General features: G+C 49.5%; 1 long non-coding RNA gene across 1 annotated transcript; it reads left to right on the forward strand.

Annotated features, from left to right (window-relative positions):
* The first annotated feature begins 429 nt into the window (after nt 1–429).
* Nucleotides 430–12786, forward strand: LOC147999399 (uncharacterized). The gene is made up of 3 exons (XR_015644045.1): nt 430–827; nt 10151–10259; nt 12352–12786. It is a non-coding gene; the product is annotated as an uncharacterized LOC147999399 (long non-coding RNA).
* Nucleotides 12787–15994: the final 3208 nt, after the last annotated feature.

Genomic DNA, 15994 nt, shown 5'->3' on the forward strand with positions numbered 1-15994 from the left:
TGCGCCCCGGGGAAGGGCCCGGAAACCTGGCCTGGAGTTCCACTCGCCTCCCCCAAGGAAAAGTGGGCAGAGGGAGTCGACGCGCTAGATCCCCCTAGTTGGGCCGGGGGGTGGTGGGGTGCGACGGACGGCAGGAAAAACCGGAACGGATTCTGCAGCCGTGCTGTGCAGAAAGGCGCCTAGCCGGTGACGGGTAAATGGAGAACAGAGCAAGGACTGCGCAAAACCTGGTCCGGATTTGGCTGAGAGGGGTGGGACGGGAGGGGCGCTGTGGGGTGGGGGGAGCTGCGACAGGGCCAGATGCACCCGGGGCACGCAAATTTCGGTCCGGATTCTTCCAAGGGAGATGGAGTAATGCGTCAGGCCTGTGCGGTGGCAACAAAAAAGACCTGGACCAGAGCGTCTCCGACCCGGGATTGCAGGAGGGTCGGAGAGGCTGCTGCTTAGTGACTGACAACAGCGTAGGCTGTCTCCCATCTTCCTTACAGCGACGTGCAGTGGGGAGGGACAAAATGAGGGCTGGACTGAGGTATGGAGGGATCCCGCGCGCTGGCTGCAACAGAGCCGGCAGGTAAAAGCAGTATCTGGATCCTGGGTGATGCGACAGGAAGGGGATGTGGTGTGGATCCCGCTACCCTGGGAGACCAGACCTACAATAAAAAAAAAAAAAAAAAAAAAAAAAGGAAAAAAAGAGGGAGGGACGCAAAGCCAGGACTGGAGCGTAGGTGGGATGGGATGAGAACAGTCCCCCTCCCCCAAACAGAAGAGAGATCCTTGGCAACCGGACAGGGTCCTGGAGCTGACCAGGCTGCAGGAGCGGAGGAGAGGTTAGTATCTATAAACGCCTCAAGCGTCTGGCTTTGGAGGGGGTGGGTAGAGAAGAAAAAAATTGAATTTTAGGTTGATGGCGAGAGCAAAAGCCTGGTGCAGATTTTCACAACGTAAGAACTACACTGCAGGTGATGGACTCGGAGAAGTAGGGCAGCGGACCGGACTTGGATTCCTAGGCTTTGGACTTAGTGAGCGAAGCCAGAGGCTGGGTTTAGTCCCCCCCCCCCGCCCCCCGCCCGCCCGCTACAGAGGAAGCCTAAGATTCCTTCTCTGGATGGGAAAGGCGGTCGACCTGGCCCAAATCTCTGGAGCCAAAGCTACCACTGCCTAGACCCACAGTGGGAGGGGGGGGGGGGTGTGCTATAAAGCTGAGCCTCGGGCCAAAACCAGGCACTTCAGCAATAGAGACAACTCATTGCGCACGGGGAAGGGGGGGGTCGGGGAGGGGAGTCCTGAGAGGTAAGACAGCAGAGCTTGGAAGCTGCCACGCTAAGAATCCGTTTTAGGAAGGATGGGTGCAACTCTTAAGATTGATGGCTGAGGAGAATCAAAAACTGGACTTGGATCCTTTGGGGAAGGGAATCCACCCAAAAGCAGCCTAAATACCGAATCAGGTAGCTTATTCAAGTTCAAAGTCCGGCTGAATGTTAACACTCTGGAAGCCTTAGGAGTGCAGATAAACCCTGATGTGGATTTTCAGAGAATGTGATGTGCTGAGGTTAGAGCGGGAGGTGGGGTGGGGTGGAGGATGGGGGTAGGTTAAAAGTCTATCTCAGTGTCTATGGAAGGTGCAGTGCTGACCAGGCTGTCTGCTGAGTGGGTTAAAGTCAGGAAAGGGTTTGAGAGTAGAACTTGGGTGGGTCTTGAATAGGAACCAAGATTATCCACGGAAGCCTTAATGTATATGGATGGGGCATTAACCTGTTTTCAAGAATCCCTTCTATGTAGCAGAAATTGGGCGGGAGGCATTACTGGACTTTTCATTGCCACTCCTTTAGAAAAACACACTTTCTTTCAGGATTAGGCGTCCTTGACCTGTGGTCTTCCAACTTCAGGAAGGAGTACTTACCCTCCCCACCCAGGGAAGACTCCATATTTGAAGAGCGTCAGCCATGAACCTAAGTGACCAAGTCCCAGAAACTGAATTTGGGGAACCAAAGATACACCTTCAGTGCAGGAAAGATCCTATCCTTTTTGTGACTGACTGAGGGAGAGGAGGGTCCCATCTCTCTGTGCCAGTTTCTTATGTTGACACATCAACGAATCTCTAGAAAAATCTACTCCCCCAGCATCTGCAAGTGGTGTGTGTGTGGTACTGAGGCTGGGGTGTTCAGTGCCCTAGCTGTGGTTGCCCAGCATGTGTAAGGGCCTGGATTCCACCTCTAGTCCAAATGGAGAGGAAGGAGTCCTTTAACTACTAGCTTCCTTTCTCCCCCAGCTGCCCACCCGTCTCTTCTGCAAAAGCAATCCAGGTAGTTTGAACTAGCACTCTCCATTATGAGGGAAAGTCGTGGTATAATTTTTTTAAGGACCAAGGCTCAATTAGGAAAAAACCTAGCAGGATGTCCCCTCCCCCTCCCACTTTCCAGAACCCTTCTCTCCCCCAATTCTGGTGGCCAGTGGTGCGCCCCTGGTGGCGGCCGAATTGGCTTGCCAGCCTCCTTCCTAATCGTGACTCTTGGGTTCTTGGGCAGAGGGCTCATAAGGCAAAGGATGCAGGGAGGTTGTGAACGCAAAGTGTCACCCGCACACCCCGACTCTGCCTGCGCAGTCGCAGTGGAGGCTGCGCCGGCCGCCGAGCTCCGGGAACCAAAGCTTATGCATGAGCGCAGGCGCGCGCGCAGACTCGCCCACTGTAGGTAATACTAACTCCCAATTCCTTAGTGGTACCTGAAGCCCTGACACGGTGCACTTCACTTCTAGCAACCTGCTTTTCGCTTTGGGACCCTATGCAGAGTGACCACGTCGTTCCTTGGCACTACATTCTGTACATCTGGTCCCATTAGATCCTTATGCACAGACTGTCCCGCGTCTCGGGTACCCCAGAGTCTATAGGCATGACACCCTATCTTTTGAGCACCGTGTACTTGAAGGCACTGATGTGCAGAGTGTCTGGGCATGAAGGTACCCAGTGTTCTGCATCTTTAGGATCTCATAGCCTGAACATCCAGCATGTTAGGCACCTCAGTCCAAAACATAACAGTACCCTTCTGGGTTCTAAGAGTGTGGGGCCTACGGGCTCTGGCTCAGTGAGCCCTTGTCCCCAGGGTTCCAAATTTGTCTCAGGCCCAAATGCCTTCCAGGGTACCCCCTGCTGCACCTGCAAGATCGATTGGACCTGCATGAGAGTTGGGTGATTGTGATTTTGTGCGCTCTTGCGGTCCCTGGGGCTTCACTATACCGGATTCCTTGAGTAATTTCTGAGCTCCATCCAGTCCCACACTCAGTACCCACTCATGTGAACACCAAGATAAAGGCCTCACTGAGTGCTGGACATTGTGAACACAGCTTTAACTCCAAAACTCAGTTCAATGGCAATGAACAAATTATCTCCTCTGGGGCTGACATTCTAATTGGTAAAATGAACAACTACAAGGTCCTGCAAATGCATAAAAGTTGCCATCAAAATCCAAGTGTCACCAAGGAAAGGAAAGAAAATGGACCGGAAATGGTGGCAGGTTTTATGATGTAGGAGTGGGACAGAAGACTGCATTCATGCTAGACAAACACTCATATAGCTTCAGGTCGACCACCTTTAGTTCAGGGAGGTCTCTGAAGGTCTCTCTGAGAAGAGGGGTTTTGAAAAAAGATCTGAGGAAAGGGAGGAGCCACAGAGTTGGGGTGGGAATATGAGGAAGGTCCTTCCAGGCCTTTTCCAGAATCCAGTGGCAGGAGCATTGAGCAGATACATCAGTGAAGGCCCCTTCAGAGGAGAGGGAGAGAGGAGGAGGTAATGAGTATTTTTCTGGCTTAGTGGGCTGTGAGATGGAAACTGCTGGACGTTGATGAGAGAGGAAAGGAGGGGCGAGAACTGACTCAAGTGTTCACAGGTCCTTTTGGCCACGAGGGGGCGAGTGTGGGGGACAAGAGCAAATGTCAGAAACTGCTGCTGACTCAGAGAGCGAGACCCTGGAGGGTAGCAATGGAGATATCGAGGAAGACTTAAGGGGCTGGGATGTGGTTCTGCAGTAGAGCACCTGCCTAAAATCCCTCAGTGAGGGGCTAGGAACGGCAGTCGATCTTAGAGCGCTGGCTTACAATATCCTAGGGAGGAGCGGTAGGGCTTTTGCCAGGCCCCTATCCAAGGCAGTGCTCCACCTCCAGCACAGCACAGAAGCAGCTCACAGGGTACTGAGAATCAGGAGGAATGGGAACATTGGAGGTTAGCCACAATATTTACATCTGACCCACCAACTAGCAAGCAAACTAGCAAGTCAGCCTCCAGGGTATGCCCAGGTGTGAGGAGACACCCCCACCCCTTACCTCACAGAGGGCAGTTGAAGCTCCAGATCTCAGAGAGCGTTTACAGAACTGGAGTCAAAGCTGGGTGAGGGGGCAAATGTCTGTAATCTCAGCGCTCTGGGGGCTGAGGTGGGAGAAATCCTGTGAGAGTATGGTAGTATTTGATTTCATTGGTGTGAAATATATATATATATATATATATATATATATATATATAGATGGCCTGAGACTGGGAAAGAGACAGACAGCGGCAGCTAATGGATAGGGTTTGCTATTTGGAGTGAGACTGGTAGAAACACTATGGACCTAGACACATGTCCTAAACCCTAGGCTGTCCATCCTGGAGTAGTCAGCACTTACTTTTACTTAATAATATTTTAGACTCAGTTTTTTTAAAATAATATGAGTGGGACAGCAAAGTGTTTCGGCAAGTGAGAGCATTTGCTACCAAACATGATGATCTGACTTCAATTCCTGGAATCCACAGAGTAGAAAGAGAGAACCACTAGTCCTCTGAGCTACACACGCACTCGAGTGCATGTGCAAGCGCGTGCACACACACACACACACAGTGCACACTTAGAAAGTTATAGGGGTGACTTGAGAGAGATGGGGAGACTAGGAAGCTGGACATCAGATGAGAGGTTGGTGAGTGCATAGGATGTAAGGGAAGGGTGGCTGGGTTTAGGGTGTGTTGTAGAGATACTCCTTAACCCTTGCACCTCCATGGTGCCTAGCACCCTGTCCTTCTCATTCCCGAGGCCCTCCTCACAGCATTGTCTACCTTAGCATTGCCTTCTTGTCTGTTATGTGTGTCCTCCACGGGCACATGTGTTGAAGGCTTTGTCCCCACCTTTAGGAACTGGAGCTCTGTTAGAGATCTTTGAATCACAAAGTGTCTTAGTTATTTTCTGTTGCTGTAATACAAGCATCATGGCTGAGGCACTTACAAAAGAAGAAGGTTTTTTGGGGTTTACAGTTTCAGAGGGTTAGAGCCCATGACTACCATGGTGGGGAACATGGCAGCGTTCAGGCAAGCATGGTGCTGCAGCAGTAGCTGAGAGTTCCCAACTATGACACAAGCTCAAGGTAGAGAGAGCTAACTGGGAATGATGTAGATTTGAAACCTCAAAGCCCATCCCAGTAACACACCCCCTCCAACAAGGCCACGCCTTCTAATCCTTCCCAAACAGTTCCACCAACTGCTCAAGACCAAGTGCTCAAACATATGAGCTTCTGGGGGCTATTCTCACTCACACCACCACACTAAGGATGACGTTGAAGAAAACTGTGAGATTCTCCTTCCTTTCTGTCTCCCTCTTTTACTTCTTGTTCAGGAACTGAATGGTGTGTTCCCCCACAACTCCACAACTCCTACCAAGAAAGATATGTTGCCTTGTTACAGGCTATGTGATTATGGAGGGAACCTCCAAAACTGTGGGCTAAAGATATGCAGGCCTACTGTGTGTGAGAGAGTTCCATCCCTATCAGGACATATATAAATAAATAGGGGAAAAACCTCCCCTCTTTATAAATTGCTTTGTTTCAGGTATTTATTCACAGGTAATTTTTGTTTTCTTCTTTTTCTTAAAGGATTAAGTTAACAACTTTATTATTAGTTACATACTTCATGGGGGCAGGGAGGGGGAGGAAGGGACAAAGAATGGGTCAGGGGTTGTAAAAAAAATATCCAGGTGTGTACCCACCATTCTGTTTACACGTGGTTGCAGGGCTATCTCCCCTGCAGGTGTGGCTGCTGAAGCTGTCAGGTGTCTCCCCAGATGCAGGCCTCCAGGCAGCAGGTGCAGCTGTCAGGTGTCTCCCCAGATGCAGGCCTCCAGGCAGCAGGTGCAGCTGCCAGGTGTCTCCCCAGATGCAGGCCTCCAGGCAGCAGGTGCAGCAGATTTCCTACAGTGGGTGCATAGGAAGTCTGCCACAGCAGGCATAGGAGCAGCTGGGGTTTGTGGCAAGTCAAAGTGATGGCTGGGGTCTGAGGATAGATGCTCACAGCTATGCTTGGAGGAAGTCGTCCTTTCTTTTCTTTCAAACAAGGCCTCCTGTAGCCCAGGTTGGCCTTTGATTGTCTAGCCGTGGATGACCTTGAACGCCTGTCTCTAACTCCCAAGTGGGAGTGCAAGGAGAGCAGGTAAGCCCCACCTCACAAGGTCTTAGATAATGCTGAAGATTGAACCTAGGGCCTAGTGCATGTCCTGCAGGCTCTCCATCAGCTGAGCCACATCAGCAGCCCCTTGTGTTTGTCTCTGACTTGTGTCTTTTTATGGGTATCAGGAGGTGGGCATGATTGCTCCTCGTCCATTGCTATTGGTCTGCAGTCCAGAACTGCTCCAGACAAACGGTCGTGTTTATAAGGAGGGGAGGGAGCAAGAGTCCAGGAGGCTGCTGACCTGGTTCCAGTCTGACCAGTAGGTGTAGGTGAGCAGGTTGAGTGGTGAGAGCTTAACAGAAACCCAATCGGTCCCGTTAAAATAAACCGTGCTTCTTTCCCCAGCCACTAGGGGCCGCTGTCCTACTGTTCTGTGATGGCCAGGTGAGGTGGCCCGTCCCATCTCCCCAGGTGTGCGGGAGGCGCATCTGCCTGCAGGGCCTGGATGGAGAAGGGGAAAGCCAAGGTCCGAGGGGCCGAGTGAAGGAGAATGCAGAGCGTGCCAGAGATGGGGACTGCGGAAAGAAAAATGTGGTGGGAGGGTGGGAGATGAGAAAGTAGGCCATTCAGTGTTGCAGAGACTGGGGCGGGGGGGGGTGGGTAAGTGGGTAGGTGGGTACAGGAGTAGAAAGAAATTTGGAAGATGCCACCCTGGACACACTTCAGAGTAGGATCAAGAGACAGGTGAGCAGATGAGAAGGAAGAAGGGTCTAGAGGGGTTACCCTGACTGGTGATGATGGTTGATTCCTGGGGCCGGCTGAGATGACTGGGGTGTAGAGCTGTCTGTAAGGTGGTGAGCATCCCCAGGGAAGCTGACAGGAAGGAGGTGGGGAAGGGGGTTGGGAGGAAGGGGAAGAGAAAGCGGGAGCAAGCAGGAATTCATTGGATGGCAGAAAACGTTAGAAAATCCCAGTGTAGAGGTCCTGCTGATGTTGTCAAGGGGAAAAGACAGAAAGGACAAGGGTGGCTTGGGGGAGGGGGGTGTAGAGGCTGTGAGGCTGTGGCTCCAGGGAATAGGCAATTCCTAATCACACACAGGCTTGCTGAAGTTACAGAGCCAGTACTGACCCAGGAACGGAAGGCAGATGGCAGTGGAGTGGGAGGGAGCCGGTGGGGACAGAGGGCAACAGGTCACACCTCCCTCCCTCTTGTTGAAGCTCAGTTTCTACAACTCCAGCAGGATGCTAGCCCATGGGAATCCTCTCTGTTGAAATAGTGGATCCTGCAAAAGAAGCCAGAACCCAGTGTGGCTGTGTGGGTTCTCTTCCTGTTATCATGGCCAATGTGTGACTTAGAGAGACCTTGGCTCACCACAACGGAGGTTCTGGTCCTAGACCAGCCACGTTGTTTTGGACCTTGTGGTGAGGCAGGGAGACATGTACCTGTGCAAAGCCAACCATGCCAGGGTTGGGAAGTGAGAACACACTGAGCTAGCCCCCAGCAGCCCTGGCTTCTCCAGGGCTCTGCCATCTTGTAGCTCTGTGAGACTCTATGAACACACCCCTGCATGCTCATGCCTTGTCCACCTGGTGGCACTGTGTTGGAAGGTTCTGGAAACCTGGGAAGGTGAGCCCTAGCTTGGAAAAGGAGACTACTAACCACATGTCTTAGAAGGTTCTACCAAGACCCCAGACCTGGCTTTTTTCCCCCTGCTTCCTGTTTGCTCTGGTGTGAGCAATTCAGCCTCAGGCTCTCCTTCGGGGACTTCAGCTTGGGAGCTCACAGCTGAGTAAACATGGAGGGAGTCTTAGGAAACCATGAGCCAAATAGATCTTCCCACCCTTAAGTTGTTCTCTCAGGATTTTGGTCATAGTAATTACAGAAAAACTAAGATGGGGACCAATCTTTTAACACGTGGGCCGTTGGTGGGAGCCCACCAGATCAGATCTGTAGTTTGTTTTAAAAAAAAAAAAAATCCCGTAGCCTCAGATGGACTGAGTGAAACTGCTGTCATGCAGCAGCTCTACCACACTGGGGACAAATAGCAGACATTGTGTGACTCCTTCCCTGGGACATTTAAGGACAGAGGCAATCGAGAGATAGCGCTGTCCTCAGGGTTTCCTAAACACAGCATTGAGGGTGTTTACAGCTGATAAACAGCTGAGAGAGACTTGCCCAGTGCATTGTGGGGCAGGAGCAGCACCCTTAGTTGCCACCTGCTAGATGCCAGGAGCACAATCCTAGTTGCGACAAAGATCTTTTAGGGGTGGAGGCAAAAATACTCTCAGAGGAGACCTTCAGGTGAGGGAGATTCTGTATAGAATATTCACCGCAACACAGACTTCTGGGATTTTGAACGGTCCCTATCTTGAGGTAGATGGTGGTGATTTGTATAGAATATGGGTAAAAAAAAAAAAAAGTAGAGGGACCGAGGACATGGTTTAGTTGTTAAAGCATTTGTCCCATAATCGTAAGGATCCGAGTTCAAAGCCTAGCACCCTCGAAAAGCCAGACAGCAGTGTGTACCTGCGATCACAGCCCTGGGGAGCTAAGGCAGTCTCCCTGGGAGTGATGGGCTAGCCTAGTGGTTGGGCCGTCTCACACATACATTTGCAAAGTCCCTGTCTCAAAAATTAAGGTGGAGGGTTGGCAAGATGGCTCAGCAGTAAAAGCCCTTGCTGCCAAGCCTGAAGAAAGACCTAGGTTCAATACCCAGAAGTTGTCCTCTATCCTCCACAGGTGTATATTGGTGCATGTGTGTGTGTGCGTGTGTGTATGTGTGTGCATGTGTGTGTGTGTACATGCACATATATGAAAAAGTAATGAAACTTTTAATTAAACCATAAGATAGACAGTAATTGGGGGCAGCATGCAATATCTACTTCTGCTCCCCCACAACATGAATAAAGTCACACAGGAAAGTTACAGACCCGTCTTCTTGCACATAACCAGAATCTACCACTGAGGGCCTGGGGGCATGGCTCAGTGGCAGAGCCCTTGTCTAGAACCTTCCTGACAGCAGCCTCAGGTGCCATCCAGTGGGAGGGGACTCGCCTAAGGTCTTTGGCTCCAGACCCCACTGCTTTGAAAAGGGCCGGAGCCAGTGTCCTCAAGTCTGCAATCGGTGCACTTGCCTGATGTCCTGTGGTCTTGGGCTCCATCCCTAGCCTCAGAAATACAAAAGCAAGATGCATATGAATGAATCAGATCTAAAGAGTCAACCCGCCACAGAGCCGGAAGTGAGAGAAGCCAGACCGCAAGCCACTGAGCGTTGGGGTCTCTGTGCGAAGGGTCTAGAGCAGACAGACCTCAGAGAGACAAGAGAGTAGATCAGAGGCTACAAGGGGCAGGAAAAAAAAAGGAGAGAATAGATGGCTGCTTCGAGTGTCCTAGAATTGAGAGATGGTAGCCACACAGCTCTTGAAGTTACTGAGCTGTGCTTTTTTGTTTTCTCTTTGGTCCTGGGAACCCAAGGCTTTGAATTGGTAAGCCCCCAAACCCTGACCCCAGGCTAGCCCAGCCTAACCTTTGACTTACCTTGCCATTATTTTGCTTATTTATTTTGTCCTTCGTGTGTGTGACACATCCTTGTCAGCTCCCTTCTCTCCATACACATCTCTTTGCCAAACTCACGACTTTCGTTTTGTGAGCCACTGAGTTTAGGCAAGGCCACCTGTGTGACCCTGGGTGTGGTGCTACGCACTGGAGTCTGGGATACTCAACGGTGAGTATAGTTTTCTTTGTTTCTTTAGATGACCCTGTCTCATTCTGCAGCAGTCTGGCCTGGAACTACAGAACCCAGGCTGGACTCAAACAAGTGGCAATCCTCCTGCTTCAGCCTCCTGAGTTCTGGAATATCAGGTAACACATCCCTTTACTTCTTGACTGAGCAGTACATTTCTACAGTACATAAATTACCAAACCTTGGGCATTTTCTTATAGCAACAGGAACGACAACAGCGACCGCCAGCCATAGGTGTCAAGATGTGGTTGACTTTTTTCTTTGGTGGGAGAAGCAGCCATCTGGGCTTCCAGGCTTTCTGAAGTTCCCTTGCCTTCTCTCTTCTTCAACACTGCAGATCCAGGCCCGAGCTGCCCAGGTGGCCGAAGCTAGTCTGACTTGGTTACTCTCAGGTCTTCAGTCAGCAGTTTGAGCTAGCCTTGGGTCCCAGCCACTGTCTTCCCAGGGCTAACGAATCCCTGGAGCCAAGAGAAACTGTTTTTCCTTTTTTGTCCCCAGTTTGCATCAGCCCCCACTTTGCAGGAGAACCATGCTTTGAAGGCAGAGGGAGGCCTTTTTTCTCCTGAGTCTCCTGTTTGGTTTGTTTTTCCTGGCAGGATTTGTGTAGCTCTGGCTGTCCTGGAACTCGCTCTACAGACTAGGCTGGTCTCGAACTCAGAGACTTGTCTGCCTCTACCCCTCAAGTGCTGGGATTAAAGGCATGGGCTACCACTGACCAGATCCTTTTATTATTATCTTATATTCATAAAATCATGGGTTTTATGGTGACATTTTCATAAACATATATGTTGATCTCGCTTGCCTCTCAAATCTGGCCGTGGTGGCACACACCTGCAGGCTCAGCTTTTAGGACCTGAGGAGGCCAGAAGCTGAAGGGGGAAACAATGTCCCCATCATCTCCTTCCTCCCATTGTCCCCATTCTTCCTCTCCAAGAAGCTCTGGACATACACAAGCGTGCACATGCATGCACGTGAACACACACACACCAGTGTAAATAGAATAAAAAAGGAAAGGAAATATTAAAACAAGACCAGAAAGACGTCAAGTCAGGCAGTCCCAGAGGTTCTGGGCTTGCAACTCATGGGCAGTGACAGGGTCACAGGGTCCCCCAGGCCCTACCAAGCCACCTTTGCAGATTCACCACCCTTTGTGTGGCTAGGAGTAAATCTGTGGCTGACATCCGTTCCTTACTCTGACTCTGAGAAGTGGGAGGGATGGGAGGAGACATTTCCCATCTGTTCTTCCTGTGATGAAATGTGGTTTACACTGTGCTACCCACCTCTCCTCCCATCTCTTCTGCGCTCCAAGGGGACAAATAATATAGATTCTAGCAAATGGCTTTGCTGTGTGCTCACTGGGGTATGTTAATAATGGCTCATTTTATGCCCTGGAGAGGGAAAATATTCTATGGAGATATGGGGATATAAGACTCATTCGCTCTCTCTCTCTCTCTCTCTCTCTCTCTCTCTCTCTCTCTCTGTGTGTGTGTGTGTGTGTGTGTGTGTGTTTGTGTGAGAGAGAGACACACAGAGAGACAGAGAGAGACAGAATGACAGAGAAAGAGAGAGACAGGGACAGAGAGAGACAGAGAGAGAAGAGAGAGAGAGAGAGTATGTATATGCACAATGACATGTCACTCCTAAAGAACATTCTAGAACATTCTATTGGGATCCCAACGGACCTTTCTTTCATTTATTTATGCATTTATTTATTTTAAATTAAACATATGTTTCTTTCTGGGGGAGAAGAGTGTGCACAGCACCCAAGTGAAAGTCAGTCAATAATTCTTGGCAGTGGCTCTCTCCTGCTACTTGGGTCCTTACCTTCTGAAGTGTATGCTCTGGGACTTTGAACTCAGAACTCAGTTGGTCAGGATTGGCAGCAAGTGTCCTCACCTGTTCAGCCATTTTGATGACCCTATTGTTTTTATGTGTTTAATTTTCTTTTTAAACATGGCCTCACTATGTAACCCTGACGAGCTTGTAACTTACTATGTAGACCAGGCTGGTCTTGAACTCACAGAGATCCACCTGCTTCTGGATGAAGTGGAAATTTCTGGCTTCTTTAACAACTCACTTGTGTCACATGATGTTTTTCTGGAAGCTGTCTTGTGAGAGGGCATGTGATGTTTAGAAGAATATAAATGGAACCCCACAGACTGTGGGAAGATGCTCTTGCTTTGCAACGCTTCGCTGGCCTTCACTTTGTAGAAAGAAAAGCATCAAAGAACTCCTGGTGTTCTGGCTGATTCTGCTAACTCAGGGATTCAGCTAGCCTTGCTGTTTCTGCTGGATCACGAAGCCACTCCAGATTCCTGTTTGGTGTTTGCTATTGAACTGGATTGCTGGTGTCCTGACAACGAAGAGTGAAGTCACCCCAAGAAGTTACTTCTAAACAGGTCCACCCTTTCCCAATTAACCTTCTTTCTCCCCTATTAGAAGGGCAGTTGAAGCATTTAAGAACCCTAAATAAGGGGGCTTGAGAGATGGCTCAGTGGTTAAGAGCACAGATTATTCTTCCAGAGGTCTCAAGTTCAATTCCCAGCAACCACATGGTGGCTCACAACCATCTGTAATGGGATCCGATGCCCTCTTCTGATGTGTCTGACAGCTACAGTGCACTCATAAGTAAAATAAGTAAACCTTAAAAAAAAAATGAGTCTTTTTTAAAAAGTAAGTAAAGTTTGTTAAAAAAAAAAAAAAAGTCAGGGGTTGGGGATTTAGCTCAGTGGTAGAGCGCTTGCCTAGGAAGCGCAAGGCCCTGGGTTCGGTCCCCAGCTCCGAAAAAAAAGAAAAAAAAAAAAAAAAAGTCTGCATCTAGAGTGATTGAAGATGTGCCTACCTCACCTGTTCCTCCTTAGTTATTTATTTTTTGGTGTGGTGTGGTGTGTGTGTGTGTGTGTGTGTGTGTGTATGTGTGTGTGTGTGTGTGTGTGTATGTGTGTGTGTGTGTGTGTGTATGTGTGTGTGTGTGTGTGTGTGTGTTGACACAGGGTTTCTCTGTAGCCCTGGCTACCCTGAAACTCAGTCTCTAGACTATGCTGGTCTCAAATTCACAGAGATCCACCTGCTTCTGCCTCCTGAGTGCTGAGATTAAAGGTGTGCCCTGCCCCCTCCTTATTTTGGTAGGAGGGAACCTATTTATTTTTGCCTCAGGGTCTTGCATGTTCCAGACTGGCTTCCTACTCACTGTGTAGTTGAAGATGACCTTGAACTTCTGATCCTCCTGCCTCTGCTTCTGATGCTGGGATCTCTGGCATGCACCACCACATCCTCTGGGAGGATGGGGATCTGACCCAGGGCCTTGTGCATTCGAGGCAAGCATTCTACCAACCGACTCACAACCCCAGCACTGCCAGGTGACCTTTCTGTTTCAGTATTGCTTCGTGGGATGCATTCCCACCTAGAATAAAGGGGTCTGTCAGAGGACATCTGCGTCTAGTCGCTCAGTGCCAACCATAGTGCCAGAGCCAAGGCACCGCCGTCTCCCAAAGCGTTACCCTTTCTGGCTGCAAATTCTAGATACTGAAGACAGTGGTGGTCACAAAGACTTCATACTGGGAGGTTGTAAACGCCCCCGTAATCCTAGTACTGGGGTGGGGCTGTCTCTAAGAGAATGAACGAATGCGTTCTCTGAGGAGATAGCTCAGTGTAGTGTTCACTGCAGGAGCACAAGGAGCCTTGGTTTGGATCCCTGGCACTGACGGGAAAGTCAGGCTTGGTGCCACAAGTCTCTAACCCCAGTGCCAGGGAGGTGGGGACAGAAAACTCCCTGGGGCTAGCTGGGGCTAGCTGGCTTGCTGAGGCTAGCTAGCTGCAGGCCAGGCCAGTCAGGGAGCTTCAGGGTCAGCGACAAACCCTGTCTCAAAAAGCAAGGTGTGAGGGGCTGGTGGTATGGTTCAAAGGGTAAAGCCAACCACTGTCAAGCCTGATAACTTGGATCAATGATGCCACAAAATTGTACTTTGAGCTCCACTCTCACATTATGACACATATGCACATACAAAATAAACACTATATACATAGCATGAATAAATATTGGCGAAGTATTGGGATAGACCTCTGCACACATGTACATGCACACATGAACACATGAATGCACACAAGACCACATACATGAACACACATACACAAACCAAAAAAATAAATAAATAAAAATAAAGACCAGCTCATTAGTGAGCACTTGCCCCGCATGGACAAAGTCTTGGCTTGCATTCTCAGCTCTGCCGAAGATGATGGTGGTGGTGGTGATGATGATGATGGTGATAATGAAGATACCTTAGACAAAAGTCCACTAAACTGGGCTGTTGAAAGGTCTCAGCAGCTAAATATATCTGCTGCACAACCTTGAATCCAGTCTCTGGGACTCACAGTAGAAGGAGAAAAGTCACGGTAGAAGAGGACGCCTAAAAGTTATATTCTGATCGCCAACCAACTATGGCATTCCTGCCCTACTCCCCCTCCCATGGGGATGGGAATGGCATGTGCCTGTAATCCCAGCATACTGGAGGTGGAGGCAAAAGGTTCGGGAGTTCAAGGTCATCCTGAGCTACATTCTGAGTTCCCAGCCTGAGCCCTGTGAAACCCTGTATCAAGACAACAAAACCCCAGGATATCACATCAGGTAGTGTCCACAGAGCAGTCCGAAATCATGGTGCCAACCTGTTCTTACAGACAGAGATGAGCAGTCTTGGCTCCACTGACACATGTCCTAGCACTTGTCACCTCCTCCATTGGCTCATGGTCCCACTCAGCAGGTCTCAAAATATCCTCACCTTCCTCCCACCTTGGAGGCTTAGGGATTCCAACTCAGAAACCTAGAGGAACAGAGACAGATTCTGAATCTGGTACTTCCCTCCAGCGTTCCTCCGCGCAGTGGGTTAAAGGTCAGCCTCCCTTCAGGATATTCTCATATCCTAGAACCGGTGAGTATGAGCTAAGTCTTTCCACATAAGATCATGATGGTGGTGCCCCCAATCTGTTGACAAGTGTCTTTGTGAGAGAAGAGGGAAACAGACAGACAGTCAAGGACAAACACTGAGCCCAGAGCTTACAGTTCCACTTAGACTGGCTAACCAGCTAGGCCCCTGCAGCCTCCTGTTTCCCACTCTACACAGTGCTGGGTTACAGACACAAGCTGCTATGGCCAGTATGGGGATCCCAACATTGGGCCTCATGCTTGTTCAGCAAGCGCTGCCCACCAAGCCATCTCAACTGTCCTTGATTCAAGCCACCCTAGTCCAGAGTTCGTTGTAACTGCCGTAGTAAGGAATACATTCCTCTCACTCCCAGACTGATGCCCCAACACTTGTTTCCCATCTGGTGACAATATTTTGGGAGGCTATGGAATCTTTAGTAGGCAGGGCATTGAGGTGGAAACGTCTAGTTTCTTTGGAAAGTTTTGGCAATGATGGGGCACACAGGTGAAAGGGTGTCTTGCTGAAACAGTGAAAGAATGGTTTCCTGAAGCAGACACAGGTGAAAGGATGTTTGTATATAGCAGACACATGAAAGGATGCTTGGTGAGGACTATAAATATGACCGCGCAGACAGTAGTGACGACCATTGAGCATTGGTTTGGTTTGTTCCAGCTTGCTACTCTTCGCTAGTGACATGCACGTATGGGTTTGAAGAAATTAAGTTTCGTAGATGTGAAAAGCAAAGTTGTAAAAACAAGGTTTTGAGAAATACATCTGGTGGTCAGGATGCCTGTGACAAACTTGTGACCTTTCTGAGAGATACATCTGACATCAGGATGCCCAGTGATATGATAAAGTTTTGGTGATCAAGATTCTGACTAAGCTAATTAAGACAAAAAAAAAAAAAAAAAAAAAAAAAAAAAACAACTGTTCTC

This window comes from Rattus norvegicus, chromosome 19, assembly GCF_021556685.1.
Source record: "Rattus norvegicus strain SHRSP/BbbUtx chromosome 19, alternate assembly SHRSP_T2T, whole genome shotgun sequence".
Taxonomy (NCBI): Eukaryota; Metazoa; Chordata; class Mammalia; order Rodentia; family Muridae; genus Rattus; species Rattus norvegicus.